At 37.4% G+C, this 26,931-nt stretch overlaps 1 protein-coding gene across 28 annotated transcripts in view; it reads right to left on the bottom strand.

Annotated features, from left to right (window-relative positions):
• The window catches only part of MAP2 (microtubule associated protein 2), a 299,583-nt gene that overhangs the window by 85,097 nt on the left and 187,555 nt on the right, over positions 1-26,931 (bottom strand). For 24 of the 28 annotated variants that reach the window (XM_053597392.1, XM_053597404.1, XM_053597402.1 and 21 more), the window contains one exon: positions 11,838-11,916. The exons of the other annotated variants lie outside the window; for them this stretch is intronic. The gene's annotated coding sequence lies outside the window, so the exon portion shown is untranslated. The remainder of the gene's footprint in view (positions 1-11,837; positions 11,917-26,931) is intronic. 28 annotated transcript variants of the gene reach the window in all.

Here is a 26,931-nt window from a genome sequence, read left to right as displayed (position 1 = left end):
TCAAGGAGAAGAAACTTTCCCATGTTAGATTCAAAGTTCAGAGTTAAGCTATGTAAAAAATGTGAACTCGGGCGGCGCCTGTGGCTCAAAGGAGTAGGGCCCCGGCCCCATATGCCAGAGGTGGCGGGTTCAAAAACTGCAAAAAAAAAAGTGAACTCAAGATATGATAAAGAAATTCAATGATATAAGAGAGCTTACCTAATTATTTCCCTCCAGAAAAATGACCATAAACAACTGTAATTTACCTTGACATCAGACCTGTACATCCAGGTGGCCATTTTGGTTGGGGATTTGATAGGCAGCAAAATTTATTTTCATCTTTCTTACACTTGCCTCTTTTTTGTTTTACCTTTGTTTCTTAAAAAGTAATCAAACTAGAACGAAATATTAAAATTAAAATTATATTCCATTTCTGGCATTTTAATCACAGAGAACAGGAAAACAGGCATTACATATATTTTCTTAGTAAACTCAGGATAACTGAAATTATGATACATAGCTACATCTCCTTTGAGACGCCATAAATGTTAAATGTAAAAGAAGCCAAAATCCCTTCAGGAAAATTTATAAATAGGGCAGAGAATACCTCGCTCATCTTTACATAAAAGACAATAAAAAGTGAGGCAAGTGCTTAATGCACAAATAGTAGAAGAGAGAAATATGAGACGAGAAAATGTTCTGGTAGTGAAATTTAACAATGTTTATTGAACACCTAAAATGTCAGAGACAATAGAAATGGCTCAAGAGGCTGGGGATACAGCAAGAGGCTTTGTTCTTAAGAAGCTATTGAGAGAAACTAGCATGTCAACCTACAGCTAAGCGGCAATATGATAGAGAGATCTTACAACAGAAGTTGAAAGGAATTCTGTGGAAGTTCTGAGGAATATAACAATTCACAGAAGACTTTCAAAGCAAGCTCAAACGTGCTTTCAGCCTTAAAGAACATTCATGGTAGACAAAGGAATAATTCTACAGACAAAAAACTGCACCACAAGACATAGGCATATAAAAGAATTGGATATATGCTTAAAAATAGCAAGGATGATTTAAAATTCCAGAAACAGAAGTAGAGAAAAATTCTGCAAGATAGCGCATTGTCCAGAAGATGATGTCTTTGTGAAATAAGACACAAGGGGAATGCTATGAAAACAAGGCGGTGTGGGATCCTGTGGAACTTGGGCAAGAGTTCAGATTAATTGCAAAGTATGATGGAAAGTCATACTTAGCAGTGCAGTAAAAACCATTTTATCATTAATAATGGTACACCTCTGAAAAATTTTAAGTAGAAGAGTGACGAGACAGAGAAAGGGTTGTAGAATGTTATGATCAGAAGTAGGAAATGTAGATTGGTAGTCAATAACGCAGCAATCAATTAGATAGCAGGTAAGATTTGCCTGCCCTGAGGACAGGTAGGAGGTGGGGCCTGCTGTAATAGTACTAGTGGCACTGGAGACAAGGAAAAGATATATTTATTTTGAAGCTATATATTTTAAATAAATATATAAAATATTATAAATAAATATAAAATATTTGATATATTTATTTATCTTTCAACATACCCAGATCTTACAAAATTGCTGTCTTCATGAAACTTACATTTTAATGGGGTAACCTTACAGTAACAACATATCTAGTTAAAATATAAAATTTCCTTGCATACATTGGATATTTGCTTTTCCATTCTTGTGAAACTTTACTAAGAATGTTCTTCAACTCCAGCCAAGTAAATACAAAAGATGTAAAGTCTCCATCTTGTTTACAGCTGAACAGTTATTCCAAGATATATGTATACCACAGTTGATTAATTCAATGCATGTAATACTAATACAAAAGCAATAGGCAAGGCACAGTGGCTCACACCTCCAATCCTAGTACTCTGGTAGGCGAGGCAGGTGGATTGCTTGAGCTCAAGAGTTCGAGACTGGCCTGAGCAATAGCAAGATGCCATCTCTACTGAAAACAGAAAAATTAGCTAGACGTGATGGTACATGCCTGTAGTCCCAGCTACTTGGGAAGCTGAGGCAAGAGGACTACTTAGGTCCCAAAGTATGAGGTTGCTGTGAGCTATGATGCCATGGCTCTCTACCTAGGACAACAGAGTGAAACTCAGTCTTAAAAAAAAAAAAATGAAACTAATAAATAACTAAACTACCATCTGAGAGAAAAACAAAATTAAATTCAAATAGAGGGTAGAGAAAGGGGAAAAGGAAGGAGGGAGAGGGATTGGTAAGCTCCCACCTAATAAGCACAATGTAAGGGTACACAGTCCCTCTGCATGAGGGGCTGCTCAATTGCAACTTCAACTTTATCTTACAAATGCAAACAATGTAACTTCATCATTTATACCCTCATATGAATCTGAAATAAAAAAAATAAAATATAAAGTTGTAATATTTCATATTAAATGTATACTTAACAGAAGCTATTTAATATTTCATGTATTCAATATAAAATTTAAAATTAAGTAAAGATAGCAAGGCAAGCTATCAATAAGGTAGCTTTCAATAAGGGGATCAGGGAACCATCTCAGAGGCAGTGAGCTCAGAGGAGAGACACGGTGATGTGGGAGGGTGGCGATGCACAGATGGGGGTAAGGATGTTCCAGGAGGTGGGGCGGGTGCTATAAGCACAGCAGCCTTAGGGTAAGAGTGAGCTTGGTGTGTCAAAGGTGGACTTGAAATAAGACACAAGGGGAATGCTATGAAAACAAGGCGGTGTGGGATCCTGTGGAACTTGGGCAAGAGTTTGGATTAATTGCAAAGTATGATGGAAAGTCATACTTAGCAGTGCAATAAAAACCATTTAAAAGATCATACGGCTGTGGTGCGGAGAACAGACCACAGTGGGGTGGCACGGGTGGCAACCAGGTGTCCAGGTATGTACAGGATACTACAGCCGTCAGCTAAGGAGATGACAGTAACTCTGATGACAGGAATGTAAGGAACAGGATGAAAAGTTGATAGATTCTGGATGCCAGAAACAACAGTGGGAGGATTAAACTACAGTGGAAAGAATGACGTCAAAAGTTTTGCTACATATTCTCCATCTACAAATGTTTTAAACTATGTAATTACTCAGCTGTGCCATGAGAAAATTGTATTTAAAACATACGTCAGTGTATTACTTCCCTACAGAGCTCACTGAAGAATTACTCTGTCCTCATGTTTTATTCAGATGGCACTTTGGTAGCATATATTTAAATAATTCATAGGTGTATGAGTATATGGGAATATTATATATAAGTGTGTATTTAACAGGGGTGCCAACATATCTGTACACATTATAAGAGACGTTACCTATCTATCGTTCATTACATTATGTATATGCTTTGAGCAGCACCTCTTGTAATTGCAGGAGTCAAATGTGACTTATATTCATCTTTCATTATTAGTATTACCATTTTATTACAGCTTTTGCCTTGTTTAAAATGTGTATACATTTTTTGGCACCGCTGTATACTACAATATTTTTCAATTCTATTACGTATAAGCAAGTATGTACATTATCATATATTACTATAGTTTTTAATTCCTCTTGCTTTTAAAATGAAATTTCCTTTAGAATTCTTAGACTCCAAAACCAAGACTCACTCCAATTATACACTTATGCCAAACAGGAACACCCAAGCCAAAAACAAGAGGCTTACACACGGCTTCCCAGTGGGCCACAGCAGTCTGTCTGTGTCAGAAAAAGGTCTTTTTGGTTGTTTTGGTCCTTTGCTCTTTATTCAGGATTAATTACCACTGGCTCTTTTCTAGAGCTCTATTCACAATGGTTTTAAATGATTCAAGCTTTGGCTCCCCCTCACTAACGTATTTGCTTTGGTGAATTCTAAATTTCTCTTACAGAGACTACAACTGTCTCAGAATCAAACTGCCTTCTGTAGTAATTACTGAGCTCATGGTACAACTGTAGTCCTTGACATTCATTAAAATAAGTGCAGGCGGTGGGTAAGAAAAGAAAGAGTTTAAAAAATCATAAGAAGGGCGGCGCCTGTGGCTTAAGGAGTAGGGCGCTGGTCCCATATGCTGGAGGTGGTGGGTTCAAACCTAGCCCCAGCCAAAAAAAAAAATCATAAGAAATCACCAGGTTTAAGTACATCATTAGACTTTTTAGGAAGAAGGATTTGACTGAGACACTGAGCAGAAATCAGCCTTAATGTTCAGCTACATCAGGGTTTTGCTGGTGCCCGAATCTTCTCACATAGACTGAAGGAGCATCAAACTGTCTTTCCTTACATACTTACAGAAAAGGCCATTTTTCTTGGTTTTTCTTCATTTTAAAAGGCCCTCTGATGACATGAAGACTCAGTTAAACATCCAGTAACTCTCAAAGGGAAAAGGAGTTTTAACTTTCCAGAAAAAAACAGTGATCACACCACTTACTGTAATACAGTATTTTCACAAAACCTGAGCATTCCACAGTCATGGGAAACTGAAACGCTATTATGGAATTACTTAACAGGTAAATTGATTTTGTAGAATCTTTAGCAGACAGAATAGCTTTTATACAACACTGTGAAATACTATTCCATTCATATAAAATAATCAGATGTATCACTAGTCTCCATATAAACAGCAACGTTTCCCACTGGCCAAATAAGCAGAACCGATGAAGCAAATGCAAAATGTGATGTGTTGTAAAGTATCTCAAGAATGGAAGAAAAAGTATCCAATGTACTCAGCCCTACTATGAAATGGAAGAAAAAAGTATCCAATGTACTCAGCCCTACTATGTCATATGTAGTAAAGTATCTCAAGAATGAAAGAAGTATCCAATGTACTCAGCCCTACTATGAAACCACTATAGCTTTCATATGAAAGCTATAACCCAATTATAGCCCAAGAATATGGGAAAAGGGGAGATGGTGGGGAGGGGAGGGTGGGGAAGGGTGGAGGGAGAGTAATTGGTGGGACCACACCTACTGTGCATCTTACAAGGGTACATGTGAAATTTACTAGGTGTAGAATATAAATGTCTTAACACAACAACTAAGAAAATGCCATGAAGGCTATGTTAACCAGTGTGATGAAAATATTTCAAAATGTATATAAAACCAGCACATTGTACCCCATGATTGCATTGATGTACACAGCTATGATTTAATTAAAAAAAAAAAAAGAGGAACAAAATGTGATGTGAGTGCTCTGTATGGTTATTTGTGGATGAGTGCCTCAAGATAACAAAATTCTTTGAATACTTTTACAAAAGTACCAACCCTGGATTTTTCCCCCTATATTTTACCTTTACTCTTTATTTGTCCTTAGAAGGGTACACACCTTTCTTCAGCATAAAATGAATTTTTTATTTGACCTATGCAATTCATGCATCTTTAAAATGAGCTCTTTTGCTTCAGAATCTACTTAATTCATTCCGTACATCTTTGCCAGTGTCATTAAGCTTCCTAACTCAAACTGATCACATCATTCCCCTCCCCTAAATCCTGTTGCCTACTGAATCCCCACTGTCTAATGAATAAAGTATAAACTCCTCAGCTAGGTTTTATAGCTCATTCATGCTCTGATTTCAATTTATCCCCTCTGACTTAACTCACTCTCTTACCTTACATAACTCAATTAAAATGGACTTGCTGTTTCCTTCAACACATTTTAGTTTCTTGTTTCCACACAATTCCTTATTTGTATTTCTTATTCTTTATTAGAATTGAGACTTGAAAAAGGTACAAATCAAAATGTGTTTAATGAGGCTCAGTGCCTGTGGCTCAGCGGCTAACCACACACATACACTGGAGCTGGTGGGTTCGAACCCAGCCCAGGCCTGCCAAACAACGACAACTACAACCAAAAAATAACCAGGCATTGTGGCATGCGCCTATAATCCCTGCTACTGGGGAGGCTGAGGCAAGAGAATCCGGTAAGTCCAAGAGTTGGAGGTTGCTGTGAACTGTGACACCACAGCACTCTACTCAGGGCGACAGAGTGAGACTCTGTCTCCAAAAAAAAAAAAATGTGTTTAATGAATAATTAAAAACATATTTATTTGATTCATCACTCCACAGCCTTTTCTCTCTTGTGAAAGGAGACTGACTTGAAAAGTTTATGTAATTGTTTACACATTTCAGTGAGAATAAGGCAGGTATTACGTGGAGGTTGGATCATGACCATTGCAAAAATACGCTTCCTTGTTTACTTTTCTTTTTACTTTTTGGCCAGCAGCAGCAGCCCGAGAGACAAAGGTGGACACCCCAGACATACCCGCATCACTATAGGGAAAAAGGTCACTCACTACCCCCTCCCCAAGCCCTTCACTCACCCCAGCCAGATCCACAGGACAATAGCTAATGGATCTCCTTGCAAAGTTCCTCATACCATATGCTACCCCAAATTAAAATTAGTTTCAATCATTGAGGCTTTAAAGTGTCCTGAATTTATGATCCTATTTGTGTTAAATTTTGTAGAAATGTGGCCTTTGGAATGATTTGTATTGAAATGTTAAGATGAGGTGTGCATATGAACACACACACACACACACTCTCTCTCACACACCTGTACACCTCCTGCTAAGTCCACCTTTTCTATGCTGAATCAAAGAGCTAGAAGGGCCAGAGGAATACATCTTAACAAGCAGCTTATTTTTGCAGGCACATGTGGAATGCTAAAGACTGACCACTCACTTTGCACCAGAAGCCCTTCTTCAAACTACTTGTTCTATCTCCAAATTTGTCTATGATGGTCCTTTTGCTCTCCATGTATTCCCCCCTTTTTCTTGCAACTCCCTTTAGTTTTGAAAAAAAAAAATGCTGCTTTCTGTCCCAAGGGAAAAGAGAGCTTGAACAAGATTTTCAAGGGCTTATAGATGTCCTCAGAAGGCCAACCAGAGGATGGAAAAGACTCTCAATCAGGTTTCATAAACTGACAACCATAAAATACATACGTGTATGTGAATAAGAAGGAAAACAGGTATGTAGCGAAAATCCCATTAAGTACTGAGTACCCTGCACAGTCTGCCTTCACTGGGAGGAGATGAGCTTGAGAGCTTTTTAATACAAACATCCAGCAAGCTTTGACTTTCAAGATGTTTCACAGCATCCTTCCCTTTTTAAGTGACTTGTACTCGTGGCCAGTAAAAGAACTAAAGGTCAAATCCTGCTGGATGTTTGCATTAAAAAAATTCTAGAGGTTAACAGCAGTAGCCTTGTGTCAGTCAGTTTGGAGGAAAGGTTAAAACTAATAGAAATCTACTTTGCTAAAGCAGAAGGGGAAAGATTGTTGTGTGGTTCCTGAGGTCCCTCACAAACCAAGGTCTGGGAAAGCGATGGACCTTAGGAAGGTCTAGGATCCGGAACCAAATGCGAGCCAGGACCCAGGCTGCTGTTCTCCCAGTCTCTCTCAGATGCCTCAGCCATACTCCCATGGACCTCTCTTTGAGTCAAGATGACTATTGCTCTTTCTTTACATAGGGACTGGATTTTCCTATTGCTCTTTGTTTAACAACCATGCTTAGAACACCAAGTTTTTAATATTAAGCATTAGAAAAAGTGCTCCACATCACAATATTTTTTCTTTTCCTAGCTCCAGTTGGCCAAACTGTTAAAAGACTTAATAACAGCACCCTCCTAATAAGAACTAGAGGTTTTTGCACCAGGTGGTACCCACCTCTGCCTACAGAATTCCAGCCCAAATAATCTGCCCAGAATGCTGAGAAATCAGTAGAATGTGCTCATGACTCAGCCTGTTAAGTAGGTGGACTATGATTGTTATTTTAACTCCTGCCAGAGTAGGCAGGCAATTCTCCCTCTTTTTGTTTCTAGTTAACCATGAGAAATCCCTCTTTAAAACCTCACCCTTGGAATAGGTTCTTGCTCAGAAAGAGCCAGAGTAGTTTGGGGTTTAGGGATGCCTGCCAGTTGCTAGTACAGAGCAGGACAGTCTTTCATAAAGGGTGCATCTGATATCCTAATTTACCAATAGAATTTATTTTTAGAATGCTTAATCTGCTTTTGGAATTATTCCCATAGAGTGCCATGGACTGGAACTGAGTACTGATGAGGTAGTAATCAGGGCACGTCAAGGTACTTATTTTCAGAGAGGATAGTGAAAATACCAGGTTTTCTGTCTCTTTTCCTTAACTCTTGGGGTATTGTGATTCGACTGTGGTTCTTACCAAATGTTCTCAACAATATACACACTCATCACCTTGGAATAGTGTCAACATCAAATAAAAATCAGCCTATTTTATAGACAATTGTCTTAAAGGATAAATGTCCCCCATCTATGAATAATGAAAAGGTATAGATCTATTCTGAGAGTAAAGTAAAAGCTAAACAATTTTAGATGGCAGTGAATTCTATTCTTATTAGTTAGTTAAAAGACAAGAAATACTAAATACCTTATGCTTTTCTAATGGTTTTCTCATGTCCTCTAGCTAATTTGTCCCTAATTTATTTATATGGATATTTTGGGGTACTATAAATTAAGATGGAAGATTACATATCAGAAAAATAAAGTTTTCTCATAATGCTATAAAATCATGAGTTAAAAATATGCACGCGTCTTAGCGTGGTAGAAATGATGAGCTGAGCCCTGTTAAGACGACCTGAAGGAATCCTTAAAAGCACAACCACCATCACCAGGGGTTGGACACGGTATGCCTGGTGTGTCCACCTGTATTGTTCCATGGTAATGCTGGCATACCTCGTCACCCTCCAGGAAGTGGGGGTCCACCAAGAGGTGGTGGTTCTAGGTGCTGACCCATCTCAGAATGCCATACAGTCTCTGCCTTCAGTGGGAGGAGATGATGTTGGAATAATGTCAGGGCAGTAGAAGATGCCAGCTATACAGCACCTCATTAGCCACAGTAGAGAGCGTGGGTTTTATTCTATTACAGGCAGCCATTGGTGGATTTTGAATAGGAGAGTTTTGAATTTTGATATCAACTATTTTAAATAGTTGATAAATTCAACTTAAATTCAACTTTTAAATAGTTGATATCAATTCAACTTTAAAACAGATCGCTCTGACTTTTATGTTAACAAAGAGAGCAAGATTGAGTGAGCACAGGGGTGGGGGGGGGTTCTACAATAGTAAAAATTAAAAGAGAGTAGATTTGAATGATGAGGGTAGAGAACGAGGTATGTAAAGATTCTGGTCAGGCACCAGCTGCCTGGGACAGTAATAATTGACTATGAGGCTTACAGAATTAACTAATGCCTGTCATAGGTGGTAGAGGCTGGAAACAAAACAGTTTTCAGAACAGTTACCACTGCACTGTGATATACAAACAGGGCTTGTGTGATAATGATGCTGATTCTATATGACTCAAACATCAGAGACATATGTCAACCTTTACTAGAATTACATGTGTCAGGTTGGAAGTATTTGATTCTGAATTTATAGAATATAGGAATTAGTGCTATTAGCAAATGATTAAAAAGAACTTTGTCATTGACAAAGTATTTTCACTTTCATTATCCCATTAAGTTTAAGCAAATCACTGTGAGCAGATGATTTCAAATGTAATCATCTGGTAAACAATGTTAAAATAAAATAGCAAAATAGAACTATCTAATTACATGGTCACATTTGTGGTATCGCCAAATGAATATTTACAGTTCCCAGTAGACTGTTTTCTCATTTTAGGTAGAAATTGTGTCTTCTTTGAAGTCTAAACATCAGCCCCCAATTGATATAAAAGGATGATAAAAAATATTGGAGAAGTGAATGAAACCTTTATTTTTATGTCAAATAGACTAGGTTTTTCCAATTCATTTCCTGGTAGGTGAAATAGCTCCAGAGTCTCACAGACATGAGTTTGACTTTAGGTTCTGCAATCACTGTATCATCTTGAAAAATAACGTTATATACATATTTGAACCTTATTTTCTTTATATGCAAAAGGATAATACATTTCTGACCTAGGAAATTTCTCTAAAATCTCATATTTGCTCTTATTTTCCCAGAAAGGGTACTTTCTTCTTCTTGTTCCTCCCTCAGCTCTGATAGAGTGATACTTTACTCTTCCCAGAAAATAAGTGTTATGAAAAATTCTATGTCTGCTTTTGTTACTAATTGATAGTTCTGTGACCTTAAAAAATTCCAGAATTAACTGTAGTATTAGAAAAAAATCTCCTTTTCTTCTTTTTTAACTTTTCCCATGATATTCTGGGAGAGTATGAACAATTCAGATGGGCCAAACAAAAGTATTTTTATGTTTATTAAATATCAAAGGTAGTAATTTATACCATATTTGGGAATACTAGTTCATCCATGGGGAGATAAAACAGATTTTAATTATTAGGTTATGGAAAAAAGAGTGAATATCATCAGCCCCACTTAGATGAGCAAGATCTTTACACACCAATCTAAAAAAAGCTTTGGAAAAAATAAAACATAAGTAGGATTTGCATGATATTATATATTAAAAACTTTGGATTCCTTCTGCATAAATCGAAAATAGGCTTCTTGCAAGCCATGTTTAAACCATTTTAACACTAAGTCTTTCAAATGCTGGAAGCTTTTAGAAATACTAATTAAGAAGACTAAGCTCAATAGTAAAATATTAAAATGAGCCAACCTTATAGAATATAGGAATTAGTGCTATTAGCAAATGATTAAAAAGAACACGCGTAGGAAGGGCGTATCGTTCTCAGCATGGCAACATCTCATCACAAGCAAGGAGGAAAAGGAAGTGGGAAGTAGGAAGAGCTTTCCCGTTTTCTGGGATGATTTATTCTTTAGAAAAGATTTTCATATAGCTGAATATTAGCAATTGTTTAGTCTGTGGTGGATAGTTTAAGTAATTAGTATAATTTAAAAAAATTTTTTTTATTGTTTCACATTAATCCAGGGTACAAAGAATCAGGTCACCATGTTTGCGTTTGTTTGGTAAAGTCCCTCTTACAATTGTGTCCTGCCCCCCAAGGTGTACCACATCCATAAAGCTTCTTGCTTAAAAATAAAATAAACAATAATAAAAGCAGTACAATGAATGTGGCTGTGGCCAATTTAAATTTGTCTTTTTAGTACTTCTAGTAAAAACAAAGTAAGTTAAAAAGCATTTCCTAGAATAAGAAATCATTCGTTTGTAATCATTGTATAATTTTCTGCTTTTATCCTACAAAGGGTGAGTTTAAAGAAAAAATAAAACAAAGGAAAATGTTGTTTCTGCTTATCAGCTTAGCTAAGTGTTTGTGTTTTTTATTTATGCATGCAGCAATTGTTTAAAAAACAATTACAAATGTGAAAGTTAGCCTGCCATGCATTTACTAATCTTTCGGTGATTGTACTATATGTTTTTTTCTTCCATAAATTAAGATAGAATTTACACAAAACATGGGAGAATCTGATTGCTACACTCTTCTACCACCACATGAAACCACACTCCTAATCAAGCTGGGGCTGGTGATATTTCCAGGGCCTGGTGCTTCTAGAACCATGTACAGAACCTCAGGGACTCCTCCATCTACTCGCCTCCTCTCCCCCTCTTTGCGTCATACCCCTAATCTGTTTAAATGGAGACGATTCCCATATTTACCTCATGGCACTGTTATAAGGAATAAATAGTCTATGTGAAATAAAGTTACAAAAGCCCATGCCTCACACAGAACAGGTGCTAAGAAAATATTATTAGTATTAACCCTGCAGGTGAATCAGTCTTAGTTCAATCCTTTCAGAGAAAGATCTTTTTATGCTTTTACTATTAAATCCGTACAAACACTATCAAGTCCTAATTTAATAATTTCTAAATCTAGGAGCCGTTGAATTTATATTTCTTTCTTAAAATGAATAATTATTTAAAGATTAGAAAACATCATTAGCAAAGAGTTATTTTTCACAATTGTTGGTAACTCTTTTATGGTAGAGAGGACAGGGTCTTACCTATTTATGCAAGTGGTAAAATAAGTAAACTTCGTTATGTTGTGTTCTCAAAGGGTTGATAATACGTTCTAGCTTCTTTCTGTTAAAAAAAAAGTTTAGAAAATTAGTAATTCAATTACTGATCCATGTACATCAATCACATCATGTAGTTGAGTACAAAATTTGACTCATGTCTTTTTCTTTCTCTATTGGGCAGCGATAAGATGGCAAGACTTGATTTTGTGATGGTTCTTTATACACATTATACACTGAGCATTTATAACCTGCAAAGCACAATCACAGAAGGAAGAGGGCAGTGCAAATGCTAATTATTGCTTTTTTTTATTTTTTAGATTCATTCTAGTGAAGCTTTATAAGTATTATATCCAAGGAGAAATAAATTTTTAAATTGTTTTCAGCTAATAAATAGAGGCAATTGTAATCTCTCCTAAGAGAATTCATTTGTCCTGGTAAATTGTTAATTATATCCAGTAATCTTTAAAGGACTGGGCCTCTAGCCCAGTCTGCATTGATTCTCTCCAGCACAGAATGGAGAGAAAATTTTTAATAGCTAATTAAATTTTTCTATAAAACACTAAACATATTTTGACATTCAGGAAGCTAAAAGTCATTCTGCATTAGTAGTTCTGCTTAGAAATTCTACCTGGAACAATACAGAATACTTTCTCCTGAAGTGGTACTTAGAAATAAACAGAATTGCTAGAAGACCACTCGGCTTGTTTTTTGCCTCGTAAGCCATTCAGATGTGATGACGCTTATCTATGGGGAAGGCTACAAAGCATGCATAATTTGTAACTGATTGTGGAGCTGAGGCCCATTTTGAAGCCCACCTGGCTTACATTAGTTGTCCAAGTCTAGGGACCTCTGTGCTTTTTGGTCTTAAGGTTGCAACTCCAGTTAAAGGCAATTTCAAGCACAAGGGCTTGTGGCTGCTCTAAGAAGTGGTATTTCACTGATGGCAACTTACAATTTACTAGGAACACTTACTAAGCACATTTATTATTCAGCACATTCAGCTTCTTGAACAAATTGAAATTTACTCAGCTGCGGTTCTGCCTCCCATTTTCTCCAGTCCATTATTTCTTTCTTTTTTTTTTTTTTTAGAGACAGAGTCTCACTTTATCACCCTTGGTAGAGTGCTGTAGCGTCACAGCTCACAGCAACATCCAACGCCTGGGTTTAGGCGATTCTCTTGCCTCAGCCTTCTGAGTAGCTGGGACTACAGGGGCCCATCACAACACGGGGCTATTTTTTTGTTGTTGTTGCTGTTTGGCAGGGGCTGGGTTTGAACCTACCACCTTTGGTAGATGGGGCCGGTGCCCTACTCACTGAGCCACAGGCGCTTTATGCCACTTTCCAGAACCTTTTAGAGCTGGGCATGACCATTGTTGAGAATCATGGCAAACAACACCTGACAAAGGCAACTGATTGACAACTGTGCTTAAGAACCAGCCTACATGAGACAGAGAATAGAATGCGTGTCCGTTGCACACTGACATCACCACGTGAATTGAACAAATCATTTAATGAAGAACTCAAGACAAAGACTTGTTTAGCTAAAACTAAATCATTTTTCATCAGCTGATTACTCAGTTTAATAGGATGTCCATGCAGCGTGCTGAGGCTGCATTTAATATAGGGTTGGAGGTTGGCATATGTATGTGCAAGTAATAGGCCATCTATACACATATACCAGGATGTCCATAAACTTCATGCGTAATTTAAGAGTTACTACATATGCATGTATATAGCATTGGAATTAAAGTCAGATTCATGCAGACTTTCAAAAATCTCATAGAGAAAATATTGCCGAGGTGTGGTTTCCTGAATTGATGTAAGAACCCATATTTCATTAAACAGCAAAGTCATCAAGATGAAATTACCTGTATATTGCTGAGTCAGGATATTTGTTTTTGAAATACATTATAGCATAGGAAACAGCATTTGGTTATTTGATTTCATGTTCTGAAAGACTTTGTCAGATAAGTATAACATTGAAATGTTTGAAATGGCTGGAATCCTGAATAGTGTTTCTGAAGGCTTAATCTCGATGGCTAGCATTAGGCTAGACAGCCAGATCTCAAAAACAAAACAAACAAACAAACAAAGAATGTTCTATGAGATATTGAACAGTTCAGATAATTCAATGCACTTGTCCAGGACAACAAGCTTGCAGCTATTGAAGACTAAATTCCCAATACAGTTGGGAAAATATCCATTACTCAAGCAATCTTTAAATAGGAGAGCAGCTGCCAACATAAATCATTTAGTCTAACATCCTTGTAAACCATTTCTATTCTATGCTTAGAATCAGTTCATTATTTATTTATCTGTGAATAGAAGAAAGTCATGGTGAGTCAAAGTCACTCATAATTGAATAGATCAGACAATGGTCTTTCTTGTTGTTTTTTTTTAATCAAACTTCCTTTTAAAAGAACATTATGTTTCTTGCAAAGGAAAAATTTTAAAATATACAGCTAAAAAAATTAAGAACTGTTATCAAAATTCAAAAAAACATATAGTCTTTAACTGAATGGAAAATCTAGGTAAGGTAGACAATAAGAATTCTCTCCTTTTATCTCCAAAATTCCAGAGCATTGGTGAGAACTAGCAGGCTGGGTTAAGCTGACTTAGTAGACACGATGTAGTCTTACTCAAAGCATCTCAACATCACTCAAGGGAGTAAAAATACTATACAAATAGGTGAAGGATAAAGCATTAGATTAGTCAGGAAAGTCAGGCTTAAGCTTCAAGGCTTTAAACAATAAAGGTTTATAGTCTCTTCACCGAGATTGTGACACCTTCAGGGAGACTTTCCAGGCAACCTCTCTCTTATGCTGTGACCAAGACATCTGGGTACATCCTTCCTGTGGCTCAACTCACCACTTTCAGGAGTTATAGTAGCAGGGAAAGAAGACACCCAGAGGTCTGAGCACTGGCTGTTAAATGCCCTAATGAGGAAGTAACACACACCACTTTCTCAGCCAGCCCACTGGACTGACCATAGCTTTACTTAAACACCAGCAGCTAAGAAACATGGATAATGAAAGGATATTTGATGAGCAGTAAATATCTCCATCGTAATGGCAAATGAACATAATGAGATTGGGTCAGTACTCCTGCCTTGTTGAAAAAGGGTGAAAAGAAATAACCATGCTCAGTGCTATAAGCTTAAAATTTATTTTGCTGAACTGTTAACACACGTTGGCTCTCTGATTGAATACATTTATATATAAATAAATATTTCGCTTTATAAAAAAATATGGATTGGCACTGCAATAGAGAGGGCCTAAGGCAGTAAGGGGGCACGTGTGTCAGTGTTTTTTCTTATTTATATATTACCCTGCTGTTTTCTCCCCAGCATCTGGTAATATATCTGAAGAAATGCAACACTTCTTGGGTTGACAGAAGCCATCTGTTTCTAATTTCCATATAATTCCAATCTTTTACATTTCTATTTATCTATATCATTTTTTAAATTGACGGATAAAATTTTATATATTTATCATGTGCAACATGACAAATACACACTGCCAAATGGATAAGTCAAGCTAAATAACATATGTATGACCTCATGTAATCGTCGTTTTTATGATGAGAGCACTTGAAAATCATTCTCACCATTTTTCAAGAACACGTAGTCACTGGGCTGTACGAAAGGTCTCTTGCATTTATCCGTCCTAACTGAAATTTTGTAATCTTTGACCAATATCTCCCCAGCATCTTCTCTCCCACATCAGCCACCATTCTGCTCTCTATGTCTGTGAGATGAACTTTTTTTAGATGCCACGTACAAATGGGATTCTGAGAGAACTGTCTATCTGTGCCTGCTTATTTCACTTAACATCATGTGCTTCAGGTTCACCCATGTTGTTGCAAATGATAGGATTTCTCCTTTTTCATGGCTAAGTGTTATTCCACTATTTGTATATACCATATTTGAAATCCAGTCATTATTGGCTGCTTAGGTTCGTTGCTTATCTTGGCTATTAGGAATAATGCCTCAGTAAACATGGAAGTTCATATCTCTCTTCATCATACTGATTTATTTCAGTGATAGGACTGCTGGGCCATATGGTAGTTCTATTTCAAATTGTTTGAGGAACCTCCATACTGTTTCCCATAATGGCTGTACTAATTTATATTCCCACCAATCATGCACCAGAGTTCCCTTTTCTCTGAACCACCACGAACACTTAACTTTTGTCTCTTTTGTTAATAGCCATTCTCACAGAACACCAACCTTTTAAAATGGTAGAATAAATTAATGGCAATTCATAAACTCAAGTGGTGTATGGAGAAGAAATTAGGAGAGGCTCCAAGGAAAATAAGCAGACTCGCAAGTTGCCATGAGACTTACTCTGCCAGGACCCCACTTACAGATTCTGTCCTTTGTTTCTGTTTTTTTTTTTTTTTCAAAAAAAGACAAAAATCTAAATTCCTAGGCTTAGTCTCAAGGACTTCCATGTTCTAAAGTGTATATTGAGGTCTTTCCCCCAGAGTGACTGTATTTGTGACAGGGCCATTAAGGAGGTAATTAAAGTTAAAGAAGTACATAAGGGTGGGTCTCTAATCTAAGGACTGGGTCCTTAAAAGAGAAGATACCAAAGCTTTCTTTCTCTCCATGAGAACAAAGCAGTAAAGACTCTGTTTTGGCCACACTTCAGTCAGGTTCCTCTGAGTCCTATTGACTAGGCCCTGATTTAGGCCCCTGTTCTTACAATTCCAATTTTAGCAAGAATCCTGTCTGTTTAGAGAGAGTCTCCCACCCTTATATCTGATCACTATGGATAGTTGATCAAGTTCCTCATCCCCCATCTTTGACAGCTGAGTGTGTGGCCTGCCTTCAGCAGAAATCTAGCTACAAAGGTTTAGCAACCTACGTAGATGTCACCCTACTCTCAATGTCTGCTCTTGGTAATTTTTCATCCAAGATCCCCCATTTTGCTCATTAGTTAATATTGAGATTCAGAAAACAAAACCAAACCCCATTTTATAAGCCTCAGAAGCAGGATCCTGTCCTCTCATCTCTCAGGCTCATCTTCCCTTGAGACAAACCATAGAAATGAAAATCTGTCTTCCTCAAGGTAGATCCATAACAAACTAGATCCACCTTCCTCCAAAGCCAACCATAACACTTAAAAATATTACTCTAACTTTCCCTCACCACTCTATGTAAGAACTGGTCATAGAGAAATTCTCTGGCCAACCATGTTTGGTGGTAGATCATCAGACCCCCATTCCAGAGAGGGCTCTGTCCCATACCTGGAAGGGAGGAACGCTGCACAGCGGCCAAGGAGAAGCTGGACAAGCCTTGCTGGGTCTGCCCCTCTCTTTTTGTTCATTCATATATCTACAGACTGTGTTTTCATTGAACCTAAAAATAAAAATGGATAGTTCTACCCTATGTCTTTGGTCTTCAATCTAAATGTTCTCATGTCATCTCAAATTATGATCAAATAAACATGTTATGCTTTTCTCTTGTTAACTTGTCGCTTGTTACAGGATCATCTGCACTGACTCTCATGCTGGGGAGGAAAGGTGTCACACCCTTCATGCCTCCACACTGTTAATCCTCAACTGTCTTTGTTGTATTTGGAGTTGAGACAAATTTCATTTTCATATTGCAATATTCTCAGTCCTGAATAAAGTCTTCCTTATCACTTTAACAAATGTCAGGAATTTTTTTTCTTTAACAGATAAATGAGAAGGTAGCCATCTACAAGCCAGGAAGAGAGAACTCAGCAGAAATCAACCCTGAAGGTACTTGGAGCTTGAACTTCTAACCTCTGGACCTGTAAGAAAATAAATATCTGTGGTTTAAACCACCCAGTCTGTGGTATTCTTTTATGGCAGCCCAAGCAGACACATGCACACCCATCCCACTGTCTGTTTTCATATATCCTCACCAACAATGTATATTATTTATTTGTTTAATGTCTGTCCACTCCACCCTAACTAATCCATACACTCCAGAAGGGCAGGGATCATTTTCTTTTGCAATTTACAACATTACATCCTCTGTCTTATAGCAAATATGAATGAACAATGGAGGTTATGTATTGCACAAAACAGAAAGGTATGCTTGCTAATGGTTCACTGTGTGTACATGAGCTCCTGCATTATAAGCAATGAAATCTCCTTGTTCCTGGTTTAACACTTTCTTTGAGTCAGTAAAGGTCTAATGAATGATAATGTTCTTCTTTTCCTAACTATTCTGATTAGGAATTAATCAGTTTCGGTCTTCGAAATACAAAGAACTTAAACTTTGAATATAGAAACTGTAGTGCATATTGGATAGACCTTCTAACTTTTTTAATTCTCAGTGTAGCAAAAAAAAAAAAAAAAGGAAAAAAGAAAAAGATTATTACTGAGACTTTCCTTATAGAGTTGTTGCAAGGATCAAATAAAATTAAGTATTTGGAAAAGTGCTTTGACAATTTTGGAAACTTTTGAAGTGTCAATATCAGGCTTGAGCAGGAACCCTAAGTTCGTGTTAATCTGTAGTTTGTTTCTTAGCTTCAACTCTTTTTAGTTTTGCTTAGCATGTAAAAGCCTTTAGTAAGGTTTTTGAGACATAGGATGTCTTTGAGAAGGACTGTGGGTAAGAAAGAAAGCATTTCATTCACTAATATGCCAGCATTCACCTCCTGAGAGCCATCTGTCAACCTGCAGCACTACACAGAGATGTCACTGAGGAGGCATGGGGCTGGACTCCAGAGACAGAGCAATGGGCTATTTTTGAGGTGTTGTGAGTATTCGAAGTCTAGCTGTTGTCTAAAGAAGTCAGAATTCAGCTGACAGCTGGTGTCCTTTGCCTGGACTCCTGAACCATCTAACATTCCTGACTGTGGCAAATTTGAAATGGCATGTGTTTAGGAAAAGGGACTACACCAGAGAGAGGAAAACACAGGCTGTGCTGTAATCATCTGACCAGAAAAATGAAATTCTGACAAATCTATATTTGGCCTAAAGAGCTAAAAGCTCTAGAAGCAAGGGATTTCATCAACCCACTGAAGTCTTGAAGTATGGATTACAGTTAGAGGTGATCTCCAGCTGCTGTGGGCTCTTCACCTTTTGTGACAGATTGTTGCAGAAGGGACAGTGTGATAAGTGGGGACTAAGCTGGCATCCTTCCCTCCCTGCTGTGGTGCTAATTTGAAATATCTTTTTTCCCTTCCCCAAATTATTTTCTTAATGGTAGCATCCAACATTTTATTACTAATGTTACACCCATAATAATCAATTTTAAAAAGCAAGGATCTCTTAATTGAGTGAAAATATTATTTGGTGGCTGAGAAAACATAATAACACAAAAACTAGCCTTGAACTATTGCTGAATCCACTGTGCCAGCATTCCCAAGCATTCTGGAAATTCTGTAACCATATTCCTGTGTGTGTAATGCAATAATTCTCATATCAGTAATCTTAGAAACATTAAGATTCGTGAAGGTATATCATTAAGATTTCACCCCAAGAACAGGGGAGGACTTAGCATCCAGATGAAACAACGAAAAAGACTTTGCCTCCCTATAAATAGGAAGCAGAGGAGGAGGCAGTTCTCCTCCCAGGCTCTCTGGGCGGGATCTCTTGTAAAAGGCTGTTCCCCTCTCTCCCATTATTCTGTCAGTGGCCATGCAATTCTCCTTCCTTTGTGCTCTTTTCAGAAGGGTGCTCTATTGTTATGCTTTATTTAATTGGCTTGGATTTAAGTAAACAGACATTACTGAGATGACGGGCAGTTCCAGTGGCAGAAGGAGGAACACAGAATTCAACATGGGCAGAGGCAGGCCAGACACCAGAGACCCCAGGCCCTGCACCGTCTTGAAAAGCTCTCATCTAAAGCTCCCAGTGGCCACTTCAAGTCTATAATCAAGCCACATGTGTCTGATTTATACAAAAACATGAAAATAAAATTAAAGTCTGGGCTTCCCAAAAAAGCAAGTCAGCCAATAAGATTGCAAATATTCCAGCTGTTCTAATTACTGTTGTTCCAGAGGAATGTGAGAGCTGCTGACTCCTTGCCTGGGTTACCCGGGCTTACCCGGGCTCCCCTGGGACATCAGCTACCTTTGGTATGTGTCCACACAAAAGTTGGCTGTAGAGGTAGGGTTTCAACCTCACACTTAGAGTGGTTTTTAGAGCAACTCTAAACATCAAGAGACTTTAAAAGGCATAATCTTTCAAAATAGTGGCTCTGAATAACTATAATATTATCAAAATGACCCATTTTGAGTCTTTGAGTGGTCTAACTCCAAGAGCAGCTGCAGCTCTCCCACCACCACTGGGCTCCGCCCATCTACCTGGGACCTTCCCCACACTGTGAAGGCAGCAGTGCAGGTGGGGGGGCCTCCTACAAATAGAGACTTGCATGATTTTACCTTTATCCGGGGTTTCAGCTTTTAGAAAGATTTTAGAAGTACTTTCTTAAAGGAAAGACTACACTGTGATAAAAATGTGTCAAATGGTTTATGAAGTGAGTGTATGATGCCCCATAATCATGTCATGTATACAGTTATGATTTAATAAAAAAAAAAAATAAAAAAAAAGAAAGACTACAGTGGGTTCTGTTTTCTTTTAATTTGTTTATTAATGATTTTATTTTGTCATTTCACCTTCATTCTGCTTTTTAATATTAATTCCAATCTGAATGTCATTCAATTCATGCAGCCAAAGAAAATGAAGGAAAAAACTCCAAAAAAACCAAACACTTAAAAAAGAGCCCAGAAGCCACTGTAACTTTCTCATTGCCTCACGTTTTGGGTGGCTGTGTCTAGTTAGCATGAAGGAAATATACTTTCCCTATGAGCAACAAGTCTGCTTCAAGCTCTTAAAGTACTCTCACTGATTCTTTAGAGAGCTTCTGGTGATCACAGGTGGGTATGAAAACCTGATCTAATATCTTATCAATTGTCTCCAGGAATTGATTACAATAGAACACAGACATGAAGGGGTGAAGACTCATTAGATCTTCAAAATAACCTAAAATCCTCATTATAACCTCAAAATAACACTAACCTCAGAAACACAGATATCTACTAATTGTTTGTGAGAAAAAACATACAACTCCCCTGCTGTGCCAAAAGATAAGGATCCTTAACTATTCAACAGGAATTATAATCTTCTCTGTTCTTAAGTCACATTTCCTTTGAACCTTGTTCTAATACGGTGTTTTTTGACTTAAAGGAGTCATGTATCATTTATTTCTCACCCTGATCTCAAATACTGGTCACCTCTGTCATCACCTAAAAATCTCTGAAGTTTTCGTATAAATATAAATGTCTATTTAGTAGTTGCTTCAGTTATTTGGAAAATCACTTGCCATAGTTTCCTGCTGATTAGCACAATCAGTTTCCAATGGAGGCCCCAAGAAATATCATTTATGTGCAGACAACAAACTCGGTTACAACAGACCCAGTGAAAATTTCTGGTTCCAAATTTCCTGGAAACTTGGTATTTAGCATTATACAAATGAATAACCCTTTCTCTTAAGTAAATTGAACCAAATTCTTTTCCCAAAAGAGAAAGAATCTGGGAAGATTATTTTAAAAGATACTACAGGGTTACTGTAATAAAGACACCTTACAAGTCAAATTAATATTTTATATCTGATGACTCTGTAACAAATGTAAACATATTTTAAAACTACAATTAGAGTAATAACTATTAAATTTGTATTTTTGTCACTTTCAAAATGTTGGAAGAATTGATCATATTGGCAAAGAGTTTTGAGTTCTTTTCAAGGAAGAACCTATAAAATAGAGGTGACCATCAAAAAACATTTTAATTCTGTAAGTTCATTACTAGTGCCCCATAAAGGTGTTACATTGAAACGGAATGCAATTCATGCGATAGAGAGCACACATATCACAGAGCCCTCCCCCTTGGGTAAAAATGTTATAAAAGTTCATCTTTAAAGAAATCCAACAGACCTGTCTTTGAGCGCCTTTATTGGGTTAAGCTTTTCTTCTTCTTTTTTTCTTTTTTGGTAGTGATACACGCTGGTATGTTCTCAGATTACATAATTCAATTTTTGTTTTTCTTTTATATTATCTTCTTGTTCAGCTGTAACAACCTGAAGCAATTTTCTCATATTCACACTAGTCCTCTCTGAAAAATGTCTCTGCTGAAAGTTTCTTTTAGCAAAGTGTCAGACAGTTGTGCTCACCAAGTGTAATACTTCGTTCATTAAAATCTGTAACTTTGCTGATGACCATGGGCTTTAGAGGATGCTGACAGGCTGTTATAGACTCATACAGCACTCCCTGTACTTTCTTCATCCGGATACTTCTTACTTAGGCAACTAGTAGAGCAGATGTAGTAAGAGGCTGTGTGACAATGGAAACAAAGGCTTTCAAGCCAGCCTTATCTCTAGGCAATAAGTAATTTAATTTCATTGCTCTATAATTTCTTCATCTGTGGATAAAAATACGTATTTTCTTGTAGAACAATTTTAAGGACTAAGGATAAGTTAGGGAAAGCATTTTGTATGGGTATAATATGTGTGTGTATATAGTCACACATTTGTATGTGTGTGTGTGAATATATATATTCAGTGTTTATTACATGGTACTGGTATTAAACAACTCCATGAATCGCATAAAGCTGGTTTGTCAAATGTTAAATGGAGAAAGAACGTTGCTATTTATTATGTTGTATAAGAACTTCCAAATGTGGGCAGGCACCACAGTCACCTGGGATCCTGGTTAAAAATCCAGAGTTCAGATTTCTTTTCCAAGAACTTGATTTGATTCTCATGTCTCTTGTGGGTTAAAGAATCTACACACTTCACAAGTACTCAATATGATCATTACAAGTAATATCCAGGGACTATAGTTTGATAAATAACTGCTTTACTATATGTCATTATTTCTTGATAATATCATGCTTATTTTGACTGTCACTATATCAGTTTAAAAAAAGGAGGAATTGTTTTTAAGATATTGGCTTAATGAAAGCTGCTATTTAAATATTTGTTGTCAGGCCAGGTTCAGTGACAAATACCTGTAATCCCAGCACTCTGGGAGGCTGAGGTGGATGGAATGTTTTGAGCTTGGGAGTTCAAGACCAACCTGAGAAAAAGTGAGACCCCGTCTCTATCAAAAACAGAAAAACTAGTTAGTATTATGCCCTGTGCCTATAAAGACTGAGGCAGAAGGATTGCTTGAGTGCAAGAGTTTGAAGTTGCTGTGAGCTGATGACTCCACTGTACTGTACCTAGGGCAACAAAGTGAGACTCTGTCTCAAATACATACATACATACATATTTGTTGTCAATTCCTATAAGTGGTATAAAAGAAGCCCAAATATTTTTTTATAACAACTTATGAATTTTTCTTCTTCACAAAAACACTGATTTTTAACTTTTGTGTTTGTGACAGACTCTTTGTAGAATTTAATGACAGCTTTGGATTCACACTCATGCAGGCACGGCTTTTATTTCTATAAAAGCCTCCTGGGTCCCCTTCATCTACTACCTGAAGAAATGGGTCTCAAGTTAAAAGCACTTGGGTGAAAATAGTAGGCATTAACCACTTACAATTTGGAAAAAGGTTTCTGTTCCCTTTAGATTTTACAGATCTGAAACATGTTTATTGTAAAATCAAAAAAAGTGATCTTTACATATTTGTTTATTTCTTCTCACGTAACCTTGATTGCTTATTCAGTAGAAGAAATGGGAAGAACAATTATTTACAAAATAAAATGAGAGAATTCCAATAAGAAGGCTATTTATTCTGTGAAAATAACACAAGATTTTTTATTGGATAATGAGTAAGTTAGTAAACACATAAAAAATAAAACAGACTATAAGTTTTGACAAAACCGAACGTATTAATGCAGCTATGCTTTGCAGAAGAAAACATGTAAGAAAATGCACATTTTGCTTTTGTTTGTATTACCCCTGGGATTAAAACACTTCAGTGGTCCAGTGATCCCAAGAAAATGACCAAAATGCTTCCCTTGCCCTGAGAGATGTAGCATCATTTAGCCTTACTTACCTATCCAACCTCATTGTATGCCATATTTTTTTTAACCTGTGTTCCCTTGTTACACGGGCCTTCTGTCATCCCACCTTATAAACCATGCTCATATAGCCTTTGTATGTGCTTCTTCTCTGCCTGCTGTTCTCTCTTCTCCAGCCCCTTTACACCCTTAATTATTGCTTATCCATAGATCACAGTTAAATTATCCTCCAAAGTCTGAATCTCTCTCATTGACAGATATTGTTGCTGTGGTTCTAATTTTGCAGTTATTTGTGTGATTATTTGATTAAAAGCTTATAGCCCACTAATCTGTAAGCATCATCAGGACAGAGACTGTACTTACTAACCGTATGACAGAATGAATAAAAGAATGCATGAAAGCTTTCATCTTATTGTATTATCTCACAATTAAAATAGTAACAAGCTTGATACCTGTGTAGGTTATGGTTTAGGCATACCACTTTGGGACTCAGTTTCAGATTCATAATCACTAGGTTTTCTTTCAGTTTTAAAAATCAGTGACTCAGCAGCTCAATTTTCCATCTACTGATTAATAAATTAATAAAATATAACATATCAATTCAATGGATCATTATTCCTCCATAAAGAACAATGAAGTATGAAATGTGGATGCACACTAAAAATATTATGCTTAGTGAAAAAAGCATTCTGCAAGAGATCACATATTGAATTATTTATGTAAAATGTAAAGAAGAGACAAATCCATAGAAAGAATAGAATAACTTTTGCTGAAAAAAATTGAAACTGAGTGACTGCTGGTGAGTATGGGGTTTCTTTGGGGAATGGTAAAAATGTTCTAAAATTAGAAAGTGTTGTATCCTATGAAACTAAGTTTCATAAGTGATGGAGAAATAAAGACTTTTCCAGACAAGCCAAACCTGAGGGAATTTGTCACAACCAGACCTGCCCTACAGGAAATACTCAGAAGTGCATTACACATAGATCAGCATAATGAACACCCACCAGTGTAAACTCAGCCAAAAGTTAAAGCTCATAGCTCATATAAAACAAGAACACAGGAAAACAAAGCAATTAGGTACTACACAGCTGATGAACAGAACAGCATCCCACATCACAATACTACTACTCAACATTAGTAGTCTGAATGCTCCACTCAAAAGGCATAGGCTGGCTGAGTAGATTAATAAAAGAAAAAAACAAAAAAAGCCTTAAGTATCTTTTGTCTCCAGGAAACACATCTAACTCACAAGGACTTTCACAGACTCAAAGTAAAGGGATGGGAAAGATATTTCATGCAAATGGAATCTAAAAGAAAGCAGATATAGTCATTTTCATATCAGATAAAACTAACTGTGAATCAATAATGGTATAGAAAGACAAAGATGATCACTATATAACGGTAATATATATGCAACTAACACCGGAGCTCTCAGATTGATAAACAAATTCTACCAGATCTAAACAAAGAGATAAATAGTTAGATTATAATTTCCAGGGACTTTAATGCCTTGCTGGCAGCTGAGCAGATCATAAAAGCAGAAAATAAAACACTGGCCTTAAAAGTAATTCTAGAACAAATGAACCTAACAGATATTTACAGAACAGTCTACTTGAAACTACTGAATATACAATCTTCTCACCATATGGGACATTCTGGAAGATTAATTTTACCTTAGGCCACAAAACAAATACCAACAAACTCAAAAAAAATCAAAATCATACCATGCATCTTCTGGTACCATAGAGGAATAAAATCAGAAATTAATTCCCACAGAAACATTCAAATCTACACAAAGTCATGGAAACGAAATAACCTGCTGCTGAACAATTCTTGTGTCAAAGTTGAAATTAAGACAGAAATCAAAAGATGACTCAAATTGAGTGGCAAAGAGGACAGAAGTTATCAAAATCTATGTGATTCACTAAAAGCAGTCCCAGGGGAAAATTCATAGCCTTAAGTGTCTACATCAAAAGATAGAATACCACAAATTAAAAAACTAATGTCACATGTCAAGGAACTAGAAAAGGAAGAGTAAAACAAACTCAAAGCCAGCAGAAGAAAAGAAATAACAAAGCTCAGAGTAGAAATAAATGAAATGGAAACTAAAAAACAATACAAAGGATCAACAAAACAAAAAGTTGGTTCTTTGAAAAAGTAAACTAGGGGGTGGAGACAAGATGGCTGACTGAAGCCAGCTTTCCACACAGGCTCCCCTCCAGAAGGAGAGTTAAAGGACAGAAATTTAGCAAGTAACCTGGTGAATTTGAGCTGCACCAAGAGAGAAGGTTGAAGAATGCACATTAACCCTGCTGAGGCGAGCTGTGATCCCATGGATACAAACAAAAGGTACAAAATCCATCACCAAGTGGACGGGAGTCCCCTCCCCCATGAGAATGGCTTGGAGTGCCCCACAAACAAACGAACAAATGAGCAGAGTTCAAAGGTCCTCCCACTACACTCCACAGGAGAGACCCTCTAAAAACTGGACCTACCTCCCCTACTAGGGTGCCACGGCATTCTCCGGCCAGGCATAAACATGTATAAAACTGTATATATTCTCTACCTGCAACTCTGAGCTCCCAGCACTCCCCTCCACTCTCACTCTGAGGTCTGGAGGCCTGTCCCCCAGGAGTCCAGATTCTTGGGTGATTTCTCAAGGGGTGTGGACAGGGCCTAAACTGCAGTGCTGACTCTGGGGCACAGGAGTGAGGAGAGGACGGTTGGCTGAGAGAGGGAACCACACCGGAGCAGCGGTGCCCCGAGGCGCAGAGCAGCAGCTGTCTTTTAGCAACAATAGGGCTAACTCCCGGATAGTCTGAAGCCACACCCCCTGTCTCCCTGGGCAACCAGAGGAGGCCGGGCATCTACTCAGGTGGCAAACACCATGGAATAGATCTGGGATGGAAATGCAGGCCCCGTGAGTAAAGAGTTTGCCGGAGGTGGTACTGGTCTGGGTGGAGTGCGGGGACTAGAAATGCACACGCAGAGCCAGGAAGTTCCCAGGGTGGAACTGACCCAGAGGACTGCTTTACCAAGCCTAAGATGGCCCTCGGGGGATCATCAGCCTATAGACAAAGGAAGATAGGAGGCTAGAACTGACAGATAACTGAATACAAACCTGCAGGAG

The sequence above is a fragment of the Nycticebus coucang genome, chromosome 7 (genome assembly GCF_027406575.1).
Source record: "Nycticebus coucang isolate mNycCou1 chromosome 7, mNycCou1.pri, whole genome shotgun sequence".
NCBI lineage: Eukaryota > Metazoa > Chordata > Mammalia > Primates > Lorisidae > Nycticebus > Nycticebus coucang.
The sequence above is the reverse complement of the archived record's forward strand: the minus strand, read 5'-3'. Positions and strand labels throughout refer to the sequence as shown.